This window comes from Crotalus tigris, unplaced genomic scaffold (assembly GCF_016545835.1).
Source record: "Crotalus tigris isolate CLP2741 ecotype Arizona unplaced genomic scaffold, ASM1654583v1 scf7180000024424.1579004, whole genome shotgun sequence".
NCBI lineage: Eukaryota > Metazoa > Chordata > Lepidosauria > Squamata > Viperidae > Crotalus > Crotalus tigris.
This window is the reverse complement of record NW_024100591.1, coordinates 95,354-110,554: the sequence shown is the minus strand read 5'-3', so window position 1 is coordinate 110,554 and position 15,201 is coordinate 95,354. Positions and strand designations below refer to the sequence as shown.

Sequence of the window (15,201 nt, the reverse complement as noted above, 5' to 3'; positions counted from 1 at the left end):
TTGCAGGGAGAAATCCCATTTGTATCATTTCACTAATTGCAACAGCTTCTCGATTTCCCGAATGACTAAATGAAGAGTGAGAAACTAACTAGACAAGATTATACTGGATAGAAACCAAAGAGCAAATCTTTTAGAAACCCTACATATTCAGTCAGACTTATAAACATCTTCCCATGTTTTCAAATATGAAGAAATGACTAAAAATACATGCAAATTGCCCTGAGGTAGTAGATATTCTACATTTACAATTGGAAAGCTATACCTGTACGTACAGAAGGTTTTCCAACCATACAAAAGCAATTCAGGGATCTCTAATGGCACCAGAGAACATTTCATCACATTTCTTTATCAGTACTAACTTTCCCTTGTCAAGCCTCTTTATCAAACCGAGCAACTGGAAGGCACCAAGGCTTAGCTATGGTCCTGGTCTTTACATCTGACCTTACCTCCACAATTGGGACCAGCATCTTGGTCATTGAGGAAAGCAGTCTTTAAGTGAGATGTCACATGACCACTCTGCTCAACAACTGCAATCCAGGTTGCAGTCATTAATTGATCTCAGGGGTTATTAAATGGACTTGCCTCTTTGTTTTGGGTCTGAAAATCTTGCTTGATTTTGGCATGGATCTTATTTAACCAGCCTCCAGAGACTGGGACTCCTCTTGGCAGATGGCAGAAGTTTGTAACTTCCCTGAGGGCTTCCCCATTGACTTTGCCAGAAAGGAAGAAAGATTACAAAGGGCAATTACATGATCATGGGGCCCTGGGCAACTCATCATCAGTGCAAATGGGTTACGGGGTGCAGCAACAGGCATAACGTCTGTTACAGTTATGAGTCCCTACATTCAGCACCATCAAAACTTTGAACAGTTGCTGAACAATGATCATTAAGTCGAGGTCTACTTGTACATATGACCCAGAATTATCTGAAATGTATTGGAATTGTGCCTTACACCCTCACACACACAAAGTAATGCGCAGAAAGCCATTATACATAACAGAAAATGCTTCTGCAAGGCTCTAGCCCAGTGGTTCTCAACCTGTGGGTCGGGACCCCATTTGGGGTCTAACGACCATTTCACGGGGGTCGCCAAACAACGCAGTCCGCCATTTTTCCCCCTTTTCCTTAGCTGTGCTACTCCCTTTTATTCTATTGGCTTTTGAAAGCCAATAGAATAGACTCTCTTGAATAGAGTCTAATTCTATTGGCTTTCAAAAGCCAATAGGAATTGTCCAGGCTGTCTCTGCCCTGCTGAGCCCGCCAAAAGTCCCATTCTGCAAACGGTGCTGCACCAGTTGAGTAGTCCTCGACTTACGACCGGTTGAGTAGTCCTTGACTTACAACCGGTTGGGGGTTGCGGCATTAAAAAGGTTGAGAACCACTGCTCTAGCCTTTTTTGTAATCTTGGGGCAGCAAGGGAATGGGATCATCCCAATATTTATACCTGAATCTTCACATGTTCCAAGATTGAAAAAGCAATTGAGTTTTCAGCCATAGCATGATTCACATGTTAATTTCCTTAGACAATGCTGGACTCAGACTTCCAGGCTATCTTTTCATTTCCTGCAGCAGCGACAGCTAGAGATCCAATGATTGCAGGAGACAGAGACAAGAAGGTAGAAAGATTCTGATATTTAATCTGATGATCAACCAAGGGGAAAATAATATATAAGATTAACTCTTTTATTGGCTTTTCGTAATTAAAAAAAGAGATTGAACAGGGCTTTCACAGACACTATTTACACCTCAAAATTGTGTTTTCCCAATCAATGTACGAAAGGATCCTTGAAAGCAAAAGAATGACAAAAAAAAAAATTACATTTAAACCTACAAAACTGTATCTAGGCAATATCCCGTTATGTAGCAATGTGTACGGGGAGCCAGGAGTTAAGTATCTGAGGGACAGTAAGTATATTAAGCGAACCAACAAGTCACCTTCTGATCAGTCATCCAAAGAGGACAAAAAGGAGCATCAATTAGAAGTCCACCAAGCTAAGGGTAGATGAGAATTGTGGGCAAAAAAAACCCAGCAAGCAGAAATCTCAGTGTTAAATGACAAATACCCACAAGATACTCATGAGAGCAACTTTGGCCTAGTGGTTAAGGCACCAGACTAGAAACCAGAAGACTGTGAGTTCTAATCTCACTTTACGCATGAAATCCGGCATATTGTGAAGAAAACAGGCGCAGAAAGGAGCATTAAGTAAGTTTGCTGCCTTGAATTATTTATAAAAATAATAAAATTGGGATACATAAACAAATCAACGAATAACACACCCATCAGCTGGAAAAATAAAATCAATAAGTGGTATGTGTTTGCCACATTCCATTATCACCTTATGAGTTTTATAACACTAGGCTGAAGTCTGTATACAGAGGTTCTGTATAAAAAAAATAGCACATAACACTTGTGTGCCACAAACTATTAATATACCTACAAACAAAAACAAGAAGACAACAAAACTACTTACTGCTCAGCATATCTATACTCTGCTACTGAAGAACTTGGCCTGCTAAATTATTTAATGTCCTACTGGTGCAACTGTGAGTAGGACAATAGCTGTCCAGTGCCATCTTATCCACATTTACTCAAGTAGGCTGTCATGAGTTAAATGGGTCACACGTCCCAGGCAGAATGCAATATTATGCAACACCTCCACTGAAGGTAGAAAATCTGCAATTGGAAGAAATTTCTTTCAATATGCCTTTCAATGGGATTTTGGCCCTTGTTGCTCAAAGACCACAGCCTTAGCTAATATTTCATCCTGGTCAGCATTTTGTATAAATAAAATGGCTTTTAAATTTCCAACCAAATCCTTTGCTTGAAAATCTCTATGCTTAGAGACACATAAAATATATCAGGACAGTTATTGTTATCCTATCTTCTTACATATATAAAACTTTCCTCCAAAAGACACCTTGAAAATCAAATTTAAATTCTTTTTTCATAAATGGATTGCATGAAGCTACTTATGCTTTCAGCTCTTTGTATGACATCTTGCTAACCTACAGCCAACATGGTGTGATATTTTAGGCATCGGGCTAGGACTGAGGAGGTCCCAGTCCAGGTTCATCATCTAACCCAAGGGTCTTCAAACTTGGCCCTTTTATGACTTATGGACTTCAACTCCCAGAATTCCTCAGCCAGGCATGCTGGCTGAGGAATTCTGGGAGTTGAAGTCCACAAGTCATAAAAGGGCCAAGTTTGAAGACCCCTGATCTAACCTGAAGCTCAGTAGATGACTTTCTTAAAGGGTTGCACTTGTAGAGAAAGAGGCAAGGAGTGATGTTGCATGTGTTGGGTCACGCAGAAATGCACAAAGTGAAAATACCAAACTTTTGACCTGGACTCTAGTGAGGAAAATGGCTCGGACAGAATATGGCAAGCACATTTCCAGAGGGTTGCAGAACGTTATTACATTCCGTACCCTGGCTGTGCTTCTTAGCATCATTCAGACTGTCACACTGCTTGACATATTTCAAAAACCCCTAATTAGTTTAAAGATCTCTACTTTCAAAGCACCAACCAGCCTTTAGATTCCAATCACCAGCTGGCATTTACAGTTGTAGCAGGGCAAAATCCCTAACTTTGTGAATCAAAGAAGAAGCTGAATGCCGTAATTGCTGCTTCCTATCTGCATATACTTCATTCAGTTGAATTACATTGTAATGTTTAACAAAAATAGCTGAAGAGCTATTTCAGGAAGCTGTGTTGAATTCTATGCAAATTAAAAAGAGAAAATAGAAAGTTACTGTTTAAACCAAGTTAAGGGATCTTTATTTGCTAGGAATAGAGGAATCTGTATTACTATTTCCACAGCAGCATTGTATTTTGCTTATTATTTTCTTCAAACATTTCAAACACTGAAACATTTGCTCAAACACAGGAACTTCTGGGGCGAAGCACAGTTATTACAACTATAATCCTAGCCTAACTTTAACATTAACCAAATCATTAAATTAAATCCACTGGGCGCACTTCAGAACAAAATTACCTACTTACCCATAACGTTCATATCATGTTACAGCATAACAAAGGAGGGCAGTGCAATTTCCCAACCCACAGGCCAGAATGCTGAAAACCAGGAGTCAATCAAAGCAAGCTATCCCTAAATCAAGAGCCTGCACTCCATCACTGGGTTTCATCCTGTCTACTCTAGACAACTGACAGGCAATGCAAGTGTTAAGTTTGTGCAGGTCATACAGAAAAGGGTCACTTTGAGCAAAAGAGTATTTGAAATTATAGAATAAAAAGGACATATTTCATAATTCATTCTTGTTGTTTTAAATGTTATATACTGCTTTTATAATTCAATGTTATATTTGTGTACCATCCAGAATCCCTCTGTGAGAGAGAGATGGGAGGTTTTAAAATTTGATAAATTGATTAGATTAGATTAGATTAGATCAGATTAGATTAAATGTTTGTTCTTAACATATATTGCACTTCAGCTCACACTGGAATTTGTTTATGCTCCATTCAGAAGAAAATTTTCCCAGGACTATTTTTTTTTATTCATTTATATCCTGCCTTATTTTTATAAACAATTCAATGCAGCAAACATACTATACCTCATACTCCTTCCTCCTCCTATTTTCCCACGATAACAACCTTGGGTTGGACTGAGAGGGAATATCTGGCTCAAGGTCACCCAGCTAGCTTTCCTGCAAGGCGGGACTAGAAGTCACAGTCTCCCAGTTTTTAGCCTGGTGCCTTAATCATTATATCAAACCTGCTGTCAAAATGTCCAATTCTCAAAAAAAAAAAAAAAGCCAAAGTAAAATCTCTTAAAATAGTTAAAAATTATCAACAAAAGCAGAGAGCACTGAAATAAATGAACAATCAGACCAACTGGAACACCACTGCATAATACAGGCAGTCCTCGACTTATGAGCCAAAATTGAGGCCAACATTTCTGTTGCTAAGCAAGACGGTTAAGTGAGTTTTGCTTTACTTTGCGATTTTTCATGCCACGATTGTTAAGTGAATCACTGCAGTCATTAAGTTAGTAACACAGTTGTTAAGTTAATCTGGCTTCCCCAATGACCTTGCTTGTCAGAAGATGATCACATGACCCTCGGGACACTGCAACCGTCATAAATACATGCCCGTTGCCAAGCCTCCAAATTTTGATCACATGACCAGGGGGAATGCTGCAACGATCCTAAGTGTGAAAGCTTGTCATAAGTCCCTTTTTTCAGGGCGGCTGTAACTTCAGGTCACTAAATGAATGGTAGCAAGTCAAGGACTACTTGTAAAATACATGGGAGAATAAGAGTCTGCTTGCTTCCAGAAAGACAGTGAAGTCCTAGGGAAGGTGTTCGGGACCTGGCAACCACCAGGTCTGGAGCACCTTACCTGGGAGCCTGCTACAACTCTGCAAGGGACTCCACCTGGTTGGAACAATTAAGGGCCTTGCAAGTTAATACCAGCAACCTAAATTACAACCCAGAACTGATATTATATGAAACTGGGTATTTATGGTTCTTAACATGTAGCTCCAGGCAGTACCCTTGTATTTTTTTACAAACTGAAGTTTCTTCAAGGACAACCCCTCATAACCTATATTACAGCAACCAAGGCAACAGCTTGACATTAAGATTAACTGAAGTGAAGCTGTTTCTATCCAAGTAGGCTTAGCTCCAAAGAAGATACTTGAGGCTCAGATAGAAATGGCTCTAAAGCACCCCCTAAGCTCCAAACTCAAACCTTTAGGGAGAATGTGACCTTTTCCAGAACTGGATGAATGCTATTGTACTGCTGTAAGGATGTTGATCCCCAGAAAGCTAAGAAGAGTGGGAAAATGAAAAAGATTATTATGTCTCTGAGCAAAGATATGAGACACTAGCATTTCCTCCACTGAAGGAAAAAAAATGAGTGCTCAATTTTTTTCTATTATTTAATACAATGAAGAATGATATCTCGTATAGGGCCACAAGGAGGGCCAACTTGATATGACATTGTGAATACCTCTGATAATTCACCATTTACCTAAAAGTTACATCTGTAGCAGACAGTTGTTACACCTGGGTCTCTGGGGGAAAGTTTTAAAAACAAAGGTATATCTCCAAGCATTCATTACACAGCCTTAATTACTCAATGAATTGTAAACTTGATGTTATTTGCAACTTACAAATTGCTTATAGAGAACATGTAAGGATAATTACTATGAAATATGGTAATTATTCACTGAAATTGTTATATGTACAATATACACATACATATTTTTGTTGTTGCATTGCTTTTTCTCTTTTCCATTTCTTTTTATTATTTTTAATTCTTTGTTTCTTTTTTTTAAGATAAGATAATGTGAGCACATTGGCACACATTAAAAATGAAATTCTGTTGCCCACTCTAAAAAAACGTGTTTTTCTGTGTGTGTGTGTGTGTGTGTGTGTATTGCTCCTAGAAGCACGAAGCCGAAAACACCAGCCTGAAGATGACGAATGAGATTTCGTCGAAACGTCGCCAAGACACTTCCAATTTGACACAGGAGAAAACCCAATAACCAAAGACCTACATACACACACACACACACACACACACACACACACACACACACATGCTATATACATACATACTGTATACACACATACACACACACATATATATATATACACAGATATACATGTATACATACACTTACACACACACAGAGATACATATACACACACACACACACACACACACATATTAATCACTGTCCATTTTGACTACATAATGGAAAGAGGAAATCTGAGAGTTCACAAGGTTAATACTATATGGAACAAAGCTGTGACTGAATCTAGATGTTCTGCTTCGGATACCATGAAACCTCCTCCCAGAAGGTAACAAGGAAAACTAGTAATGGAGAGGATTTGTAGCATCCCTGACAATACTGCAGACCCTATTCAAGCAGTGCCTATATGATACGTCCTGGATAGAAAGAAGTAAACTATCAATAAACTTTTCTGCTGTCCTTACCACTCTCTGCACTGCCTTCTTATCTGAAGCAGTAATGCTTCCAAACTAGACAGTAATGCAGTATGACAGGATGCTCTCGATTGTCCCTATATAACACGGGTGTCAAACTGCTGGCCGACAGGCCGGATACATCATAGTGAAACCACACCCACCCCATTACCGGCAATGACAAAAAAATTTTTTTGTTTTTGTTTTTCCTACATTTAAAACAAGGCTATTTTTTTATTTTACCAAACCCTCTACCTCCTTGCGGTAAGCTTTCTCACTGTCATCCTGAATAAGATCCACTACTGTTGTATCATCCACATACTTCACAATATGGTTTGTAGCAAACCTTACATAACAGTCATGGATCAACAGGATGAACAACAGATTAGACTTAGGATATAGCCCTGAGGAGAACCTGTGCTCAAGAAAATGGTGTTAGAAATATTAGTCCCAACTTGCACATACTGGGGCTTAATAAGAAAATCAAGAATTCAGTGTTAAAGCCTATAAGGCCCAGTTTTAAAGGACTCATTACACAGCAAGACAGTTTTCAAACAACACCAACTGGCTACATTCTGTTGCATGTGTGGCATATGAACTTCTCTATATTTTCCTTTACATTTTAAACAGTTTGTCACAGAATAACATTAGTTCGTAGAAGTTGAAATTGAAGGGTCAATTTTATGTACAATGCAAAATACTGACTTAGCTAGAAGCACTGTATCTTAACTCTCTTTGCAGAGAGTGGCATTCTTACACAATTTGAATACAGAAGCAAATGCGTTAAGAAACAAGGAGATCCACTGAGATCAATGTGGTTCCCTAAAGCTTACTCTCAGAAATATATACACAAGGACTTGCTTCCAGGTTTTCCTGACCTCAGGAGGTGCTCTGCAGATGTTTCAATCTGTACCTCTCTGAAGCTTTCTCAGTGCAACAGTGTCCTCCTTTTGAACCATGGGAACCAAATTTAGTAGAAGTATCTTGTGCATATGCCTTGACTTGAATAAGAACCAAATTTTAGAGCTGCTATGCTAAAACTTTAAGGAGCAGAGTAATATTTCATTCTCACTGAATTATTTGCACGGGCCCACTAGAATCAATTTTCAATCAAAAGGCACAATACAAATCCAGACACAAGGATTTTATTCCGGCGTTCATCATGTCTTATTCCAAATTTGTTTACACAAAATAATTTAAATTAAAAATCAAAAAGTGGAACATGAAAAGTAGTAGATATAAATTACAGTTCTTCCAATTAACACTAATGTCCTTGGTATTACACAAATCACAAAGCAGTTAAATTATAATTTTGGAACAGTGCTGTTAAAACAACTAAGCAACAGCATAATCCTACACAGAATTGATCCCTAGCAGTCCAGCCAACAGACACTGTTTTTTCATTTGTATACTTCAAATCACTTCCTTTCCCACTCTCCAAATGCATTCTTAAGGTTTTCATCCTCTTACAATTGCAAAATAGCTCACTTCTTCAACATTCATTCCATCCAAGCAACTGACAGCTTAAAATTCATTAACAAATTCCCCAAAAACTGCTAGAGTTAATAGTAACTGGAACACTGAGCTGTGGTTTTCAAATGATTCTATTTCCCATAAACTGGGCAAGTTTCATCTCTCTTGCTTGAGACAAGAGGTTTATGGGCACTGTCAAGATGTACATGAATGATATCTCGCAATTTCAGTCCAGCAGAGGTTATTTCATTGTTACATTTAGGTCATAAAACAGCCTCCTCAGTTTGATGCCGTCCAGATGTGCTGAGACTGCAACTTCCAAAATCCAGTCCAGACTTTTCCTGGAGTAAACCCTTTAACGGATGGGAAACTGAGAGATGTCCCAAAATTTTCTGTTGACACTTGGCATCCCCCAAAATGAACATATCTAAATGGCCTGGGGAAAGTAATAGGTAAGTATTGTTTCCCTTCCAAATAATCTATGCCCTGGTTTTGCAATCAAGAATACTAATGATCTGCAAAATCAAATCAAAACGACTTCAACAACTTCCTCTTACTGAAGGAAGGCAAAAGTAGCTGATTATGTTTTAATCCACACAAAGAATGTGACAACACCCTTTACTCATCCATCTCATTTTGATACACAAGCCACATAAAACAAAGAAGAAGCAATGAGCAAAGTTGTAGTGACAAAGGTAAGAGCTGACAGTCACGACTACAGTGTTATTATAGGTGGCATAGTCAATTTCTTCAGCAGACAGATATTTGATCAGAAATGATTGGGTTAGAAATCTTAGTATGGAGAAAGAAGGATAGATTCCCTTTTCATCTGAATTCCATTTGTATCCCCCACAAAATTACCATCAGATGAATTATTTGCCAAATTATACTCTACGGAAGGGATTCTGTCTCAACTGGCATTGCATGTTTAAAGTCAGCAAAACAAAGAGCCACTGTTCTGTAATGCACAATACCTTCCTTTCATAGTCAACATGTTAGTGCAAATTGCATTTACACATTTACAAAAGCTGGACTGTACTGAGCTGTAGCCTAAAGGCTTCTTGAGAGACTAACATTTTTATTTGTACCGCTCCTACCATAAAACTAATTTAGGACAGACTGATGCAAAGCATCTCTCTCTACATTAGTGCCTATTCTTGTATTTGCAAAGGAATGTTTCAAAATTGTCTTTACAAGCATCAGGAAGGCTGTAAAGTTTCTTATAGAGTTCATTCAACAGATTTCTGGAACCTTTACCAATGCACATGTGGACAATTGATTTAATGACTGACCGTTCAGCAATCTGCTTTAAAAGTGGGGTTAAAATACAGGTATGATAAAGTAGAGAGTCAGTTTGGTGTAGTAGTTCAGGCACCAGCCTAGAAACTGGGAGACCATGAGTTCTTGTCCTGACTTAGGCACAAAGCAGTCAACCTTTCTCAGCCCAAGGAAGAAGACAGTGGCATTTCTGAAAAAAACCTTGCCAAGAAAATTGCAATCTCTTCCCCTCTTTCCCCATTCCATTTCAGCAGGTGACCCCAAACCCACGGGATAGGACTTGGGAGAATGTTGGGCAAACCTTACACATAATCTGGTGGTGTAAATAAATGTATCTTGATTGTTTAATGTAAAGTGCAGATAAAAGTTATCAGAATGCCCCCAAAATTTAAATAAAAGTGGGGTCTTAGCAGGATAGGTAAGATACGGTACCATAGTTGTTTTAAATTCGGAAAATAAACTACTAGAAGCAATTGCACATTTTGCTGGAAGCCTAGTCTAATAAAAACTGCATTAAAAATTCAAAGATGGGTACAGACAAAATAATAACAAAAGAACTAGATTATAATTCATTTAGTATCTTGTGTGAGTAAGGAAAAATCCGAATGATTTGCATGTGGTAAGTTTATGGTAGGTTAGCAGCAAGGATCAAATATAATATAGCGAAGTTTTAATTATATCACATACAGTGGTCCCTTGGGAATCATTGTTAATTGGCTCCAGGAGATATGATGAGTACCAAAACTGATGAGTACCAATTTTTCCCTAAGGAATAATATAGTGAGTCACAAGGCAGCCGACACCACTAAATTCTAGTTTGTGTGTTGAGTACCAAATAAACAATGAGTACCAGGACAAAATATTCATGTCAGAATGCATTGAGTTTGATGTGTTTCAAAGCAATTGAGTACCAAGGTACCAATGTTCATTGTTTTCCAGTAAATAAAAGAAGTTATGATGGACACTGAAATGGTTTCTTATGGCAAATCTTTTTGTTGAATAGTATTTTCCTATCCTAGAAACTCTGTCTGTTCAGGATTTGGGGAACTCTGAAGTAGTATATCATACATTAACCTTGAGACTAGGTAAGAATTTTGCCTGATTTGCCTTTTTCAGTATACTGACCTACTCAGTATCTCCCAGACTAGCATGGGCATCAATATAATTGCCATTCTGGTGCACATTTCTCCCCACTTTGTATTGCAGCCTCTGACTCAAATGTCATACCAAAATAGCCACATTATATAAAGCTCCATATGGAAATGAGGATGACTTTTCACACAGTTAACCAACAGACCCAGAAATGCAACAATACAAAGTTATAGCAAGATACATGTGAAATTATCATGGGCCAGACACAGATTGACTGATCCATCTGGAGTTAACCTAAAATGAAATTAAGAGCTCTTGTCAGTTGATCTGAATCCTATAAAATCTTTTTGGGACTGCTACGACAATTATTTTGCTTTAGGAACTCATTCCAATGGATGCCATATTTTTGACAAGTGTTGGCAAGTTATTATGCCACTAATTCATAGCTTCTTATTCATTTCTAAAACAGTTTCTAACGCTTAGCCCAGTTCCTTTAAACTTCTTTATACTCTGAGCTACAGCTCCCAGAAATCAAAGGTGGTAAATAAAATATTATTCTATTAATCAATAAAATGATTAATATTACTACCAACCATTTTAAGGGTACAGGCAGATCATTTTATAATGGTGAAAAACCATCTTAAATGCCATGCCTTTAAATTCTTCAACACAATTGATTTAACACTGAACCATCTACCATAGCAGACAGCTTTGCTTTAAAATTAGATTTAGAAACACCTATTCAGTCCGTGACTATTTGAATCATCTCCTGGACTATAATCTGAATGTTTTCAGACCCACAGTTCCCAAGTCTGTCTTCCAAAAATAGAGTAGAAGACATTCTTGGCACAATGCCTAGCAGGGTTTATTTTTAATTATTTTTCCTGTTATTCTGAGAATCCTATCACATGGACTCTGACAGTTGACAGTCAAAACTGACTTGCCAACGAACAATTCTTTTGAAAGCATGTCTAAGTAGATCGCCTGAAAGGCATCACTGAAACCGCAAAAGGTACTGCTTTACATTTTTCATTTTATCCACTGAGAGACAGTTTTCATGCCACATATAATTTTATGTGAGCTAATAAAGAGATATAAGAATTGCAGTTCTGAATACATACACTACGGCAAACAGCTCATAGCTGACACAATCAAAATAAGAAAATCTTAAAGGCAGAACTGGGAGGAATGAGATCCCAGTTGATGATGTCAAATGTGATTTATGCGTTTTATTTCATTTATATTTTAAAGCATATGCTTGACCATACCTCAGTTGCTAGAGTATTATATCACATTTAATTCAATGCAAAATTCCAAAAATATAGTCAAATTGTTTCTGGCCTGTATGTTTACACAATTAAGTTCCTTATTATCAACAAATAAGGATAAGTTTATCTCAAGGGCAAGTTCAAGTCTAATGAGCTAAAAAAAAAGCAAGACTGCACTGGGAAAGAAACATCGCCTATACAATTTTAGTAGTGATATTATGTATTACCGCAGTTTGTCTTCATTGTGTATTATTCTAATTTCAGCTTAAGGCACCAGGAGACTGTGAGTTCTAGTCCTGTCTAAGGCACGAAAGCTGGCTGGATGTCTTTGAGCCAATCACTCACAGCTTATCACATCTCACAGGGTTGTTGTAGTGACAAAAATAGGAGGAAGGAGTATCACATATCTTTATCACTTTCAGCTATTTATAAAAATAATAAAGGCGGGATATAAATAAATACTATCATACATATGTCTACTCAGAGGCACACATCACTGGGTTAAATTAGAATAGAATAAATTGGTGGTGGGGCGTTTAACCCAAAATTTAATCCTGCCCCCCCAAAAGTGTGGAAAGGTTGCCTTGAGCATGCACATTTTACCATATAGCGCTGTCTCTTTTAAACAGGTAAGGGATCACAAAGAAGAATGATCTTGGAGCTCTTGGAGATAATTAACACACATCATTTTGCCCTTTCTGAAAATATTTATTCAGAGCCAAATTCCTACTTTTTCAACACATGAGCCTAGTGACATGTTAGCACCAACTTGAGAGTTTTCTGAATTGGCAAGAAGATGGCCTTTTCCATTCTTTCAGTTTGATAGTTCTGCCAAATGTGGGTCTCAAAGACTCAATTATTTTTCTCCACTAATAATAAGACCTAACGGTACTTGTTTGTTTGTTTTTAAATTTGTTAATGTTTTCTGAATCACAGAGAGCTGCAGTTTTGTTTTGTTTTTCTTTAAATGCAGATTACCTGTGTCTTTCATACAATAATGCCTTAATGATAATTCAGTGAATTCAAACAGTTAAGTAACAAGATGGATATTTTAAATGCTAAAGGATTCAAGATGAAGAAAATGGCTTTACAGAAGAACAAGAAGGAGGAACATCTGAACATATTTATCCTATAAAGCTTTTTGTTTTATGCAGGTTTATTTCCTCAGAATATCCTAACTCAACAAGAATGCTGAGTAGTCTCAATTAGAATATGATGGTTCCTCTTTATTAGCTCACATAACCATTCATTACAATGAATACACACTTACATTCAAATAACTATTAGCTCGTCTACCTGATATGTAAACATTCAGTGTAGTAAGGACTAGAATCCAACTTAATGTAGGATACAAAACATTCACGGCAACTAAAAGGGAAATATTTAAAATACATGAATAATATACTCAATAAATTAATAAAGCAAAGCCACCAGAGTCACTTTGTAGGGGAGATGGGAGGCATAGAAATTTAATAGCAATAGCAATAGCACTTAGACTTATACACTACTTCACAGTGCTTTAGAGCCCTCTCTAAGTGGTTTACAGAGTCAGCATATTGCCCCTAACAATCTGGGTCCTCATTTTACCAACCTTGGAAGAATGGAAGGCTGAGTCAACCTTGAGCCAGTCAGAATCAAGCTCCTGGCAGGGCAGAGTCAGAGTCAGCCTGCAATACTGCATTCTAATCATTGCGCCACCATGGCTCTTAATATATGAATAAATACATAAATAATAATAAATAAAATAAATACCACCTGACCTATCAAGCCAATTTTTTTTTGCATCAAAGATATGGAAAATATTTTTTACTTGCCAGCAGAAGAGTGAGCTAACACAAATTCATTTGTCAGAAACTGCTTCAAAAAGTCATCAAAAATTGTCCCCTAGATTTCTAACCCTATACTTTGATGATGCTATATCTTAAACCAGGAGACCTTAAGGAAGAATATTTTTTTTAATTATCTTATTTCCAAGTCAAATATTGATTTACAATTGATTAACAGTATATTAACTAGTAGCCAATGTAGTTATTTAAATAGCAGGTGTATTCTTTACCATCACATCTGGCCAAACATATATTTCCACCATTTGGGGCCAGCTGGAACCCAAAACAACAATACCACATCAATGCTTTTGGGGTGCAACTGAAGCTAATGTTACAATGGTCCAATCTAATTATCTCCATGAAGAAGAAGCACTGCTATACAAGAAAGATATATCACCGTGCAATTTGTTTGATTAAATTTTGTGTAGATGTTACCTCGTTAAGAACGTTAGAGCAAACACTTACAGATAAAAAGGATTATCACATTCCACTTTGAGAACCATGTGCCTGAGCGCCAAGCAAGCATATGTCAAATCACAAGCTTACACAACAATCCCATAGAGTCTACCAAAAAGCAAATGGATTATGTGGAAGGGTGAATGCATCACCTGGAGTGATCAGCCGTTTTTTTTCTTTTCCTGGGATCCAGAGGTTTGACTACCTGGGAAGGAAGTGCTGAGAGACAAAGAGGAAAACTGAAAACTTTGACTGCAAAGAATATAAATCCTTCCATTCCCTACCATTCAGCCAGAATCGAAGAAGTTTCTTGGATGAGAAGTGAAACGTTTTCAAGGAAAAAAACAGGAAAGTCCAGTTGCCTTTTGGAAAAGCACCTTTGGGGCAACCATGAACTGGATGACTAAGAGTCTCCACAAACACAGAGAGAAAAGTGCTGACTATACCTGAAAACCCAAGCAAATCCAAAAGCAGAGAAGCCAGTTACAGAGTTCTACAAACCAGCTTCAGAAACAGACTATAAGTGCTGTAGGGCAGGGCTCCCCAACCCCCGGTCCGTAGACCAGTACTGGGCCATGGCATGCCAGCAAACGGTCCACACAAACAAGCAAAGCCCCATCTGCGAATGCAGGTAACCCACAAAACAACACACCTTCCCATCCGCGGAAAAACCTCTCTCCACGGAACCTGTCTCTGGTGCCCAAAAGGTTGGGGACCTCTGCTGTAGGAGATAGAAAACCCATTTGTAAGTATATAAAGGAGTGAAAAGTATTTTCAAATACAAACAGACTGAGATTGACAACAAAACCTGACGACTGGGGAGGCGGGAGGGGCAGAGGAAAGATTTAAACAATA

General features: G+C 37.9%; 1 protein-coding gene across 15 annotated transcripts in view; it reads right to left on the bottom strand.

Moving 5' to 3' along the window:
- SEMA5B (semaphorin 5B) overlaps positions 1-15,201 on the bottom strand; it is a 543,893-nt gene that overhangs the window by 485,573 nt on the left and 43,119 nt on the right. The window contains exon 1 of one of the 15 annotated variants that reach the window (XM_039330070.1): positions 1,446-1,577. The exons of the other annotated variants lie outside the window; for them this stretch is intronic. The gene's annotated coding sequence lies outside the window, so the exon portion shown is untranslated. Of the gene's footprint in view, positions 1-1,445; positions 1,578-15,201 lie in introns of those variants that run through there. 15 annotated transcript variants of the gene reach the window in all.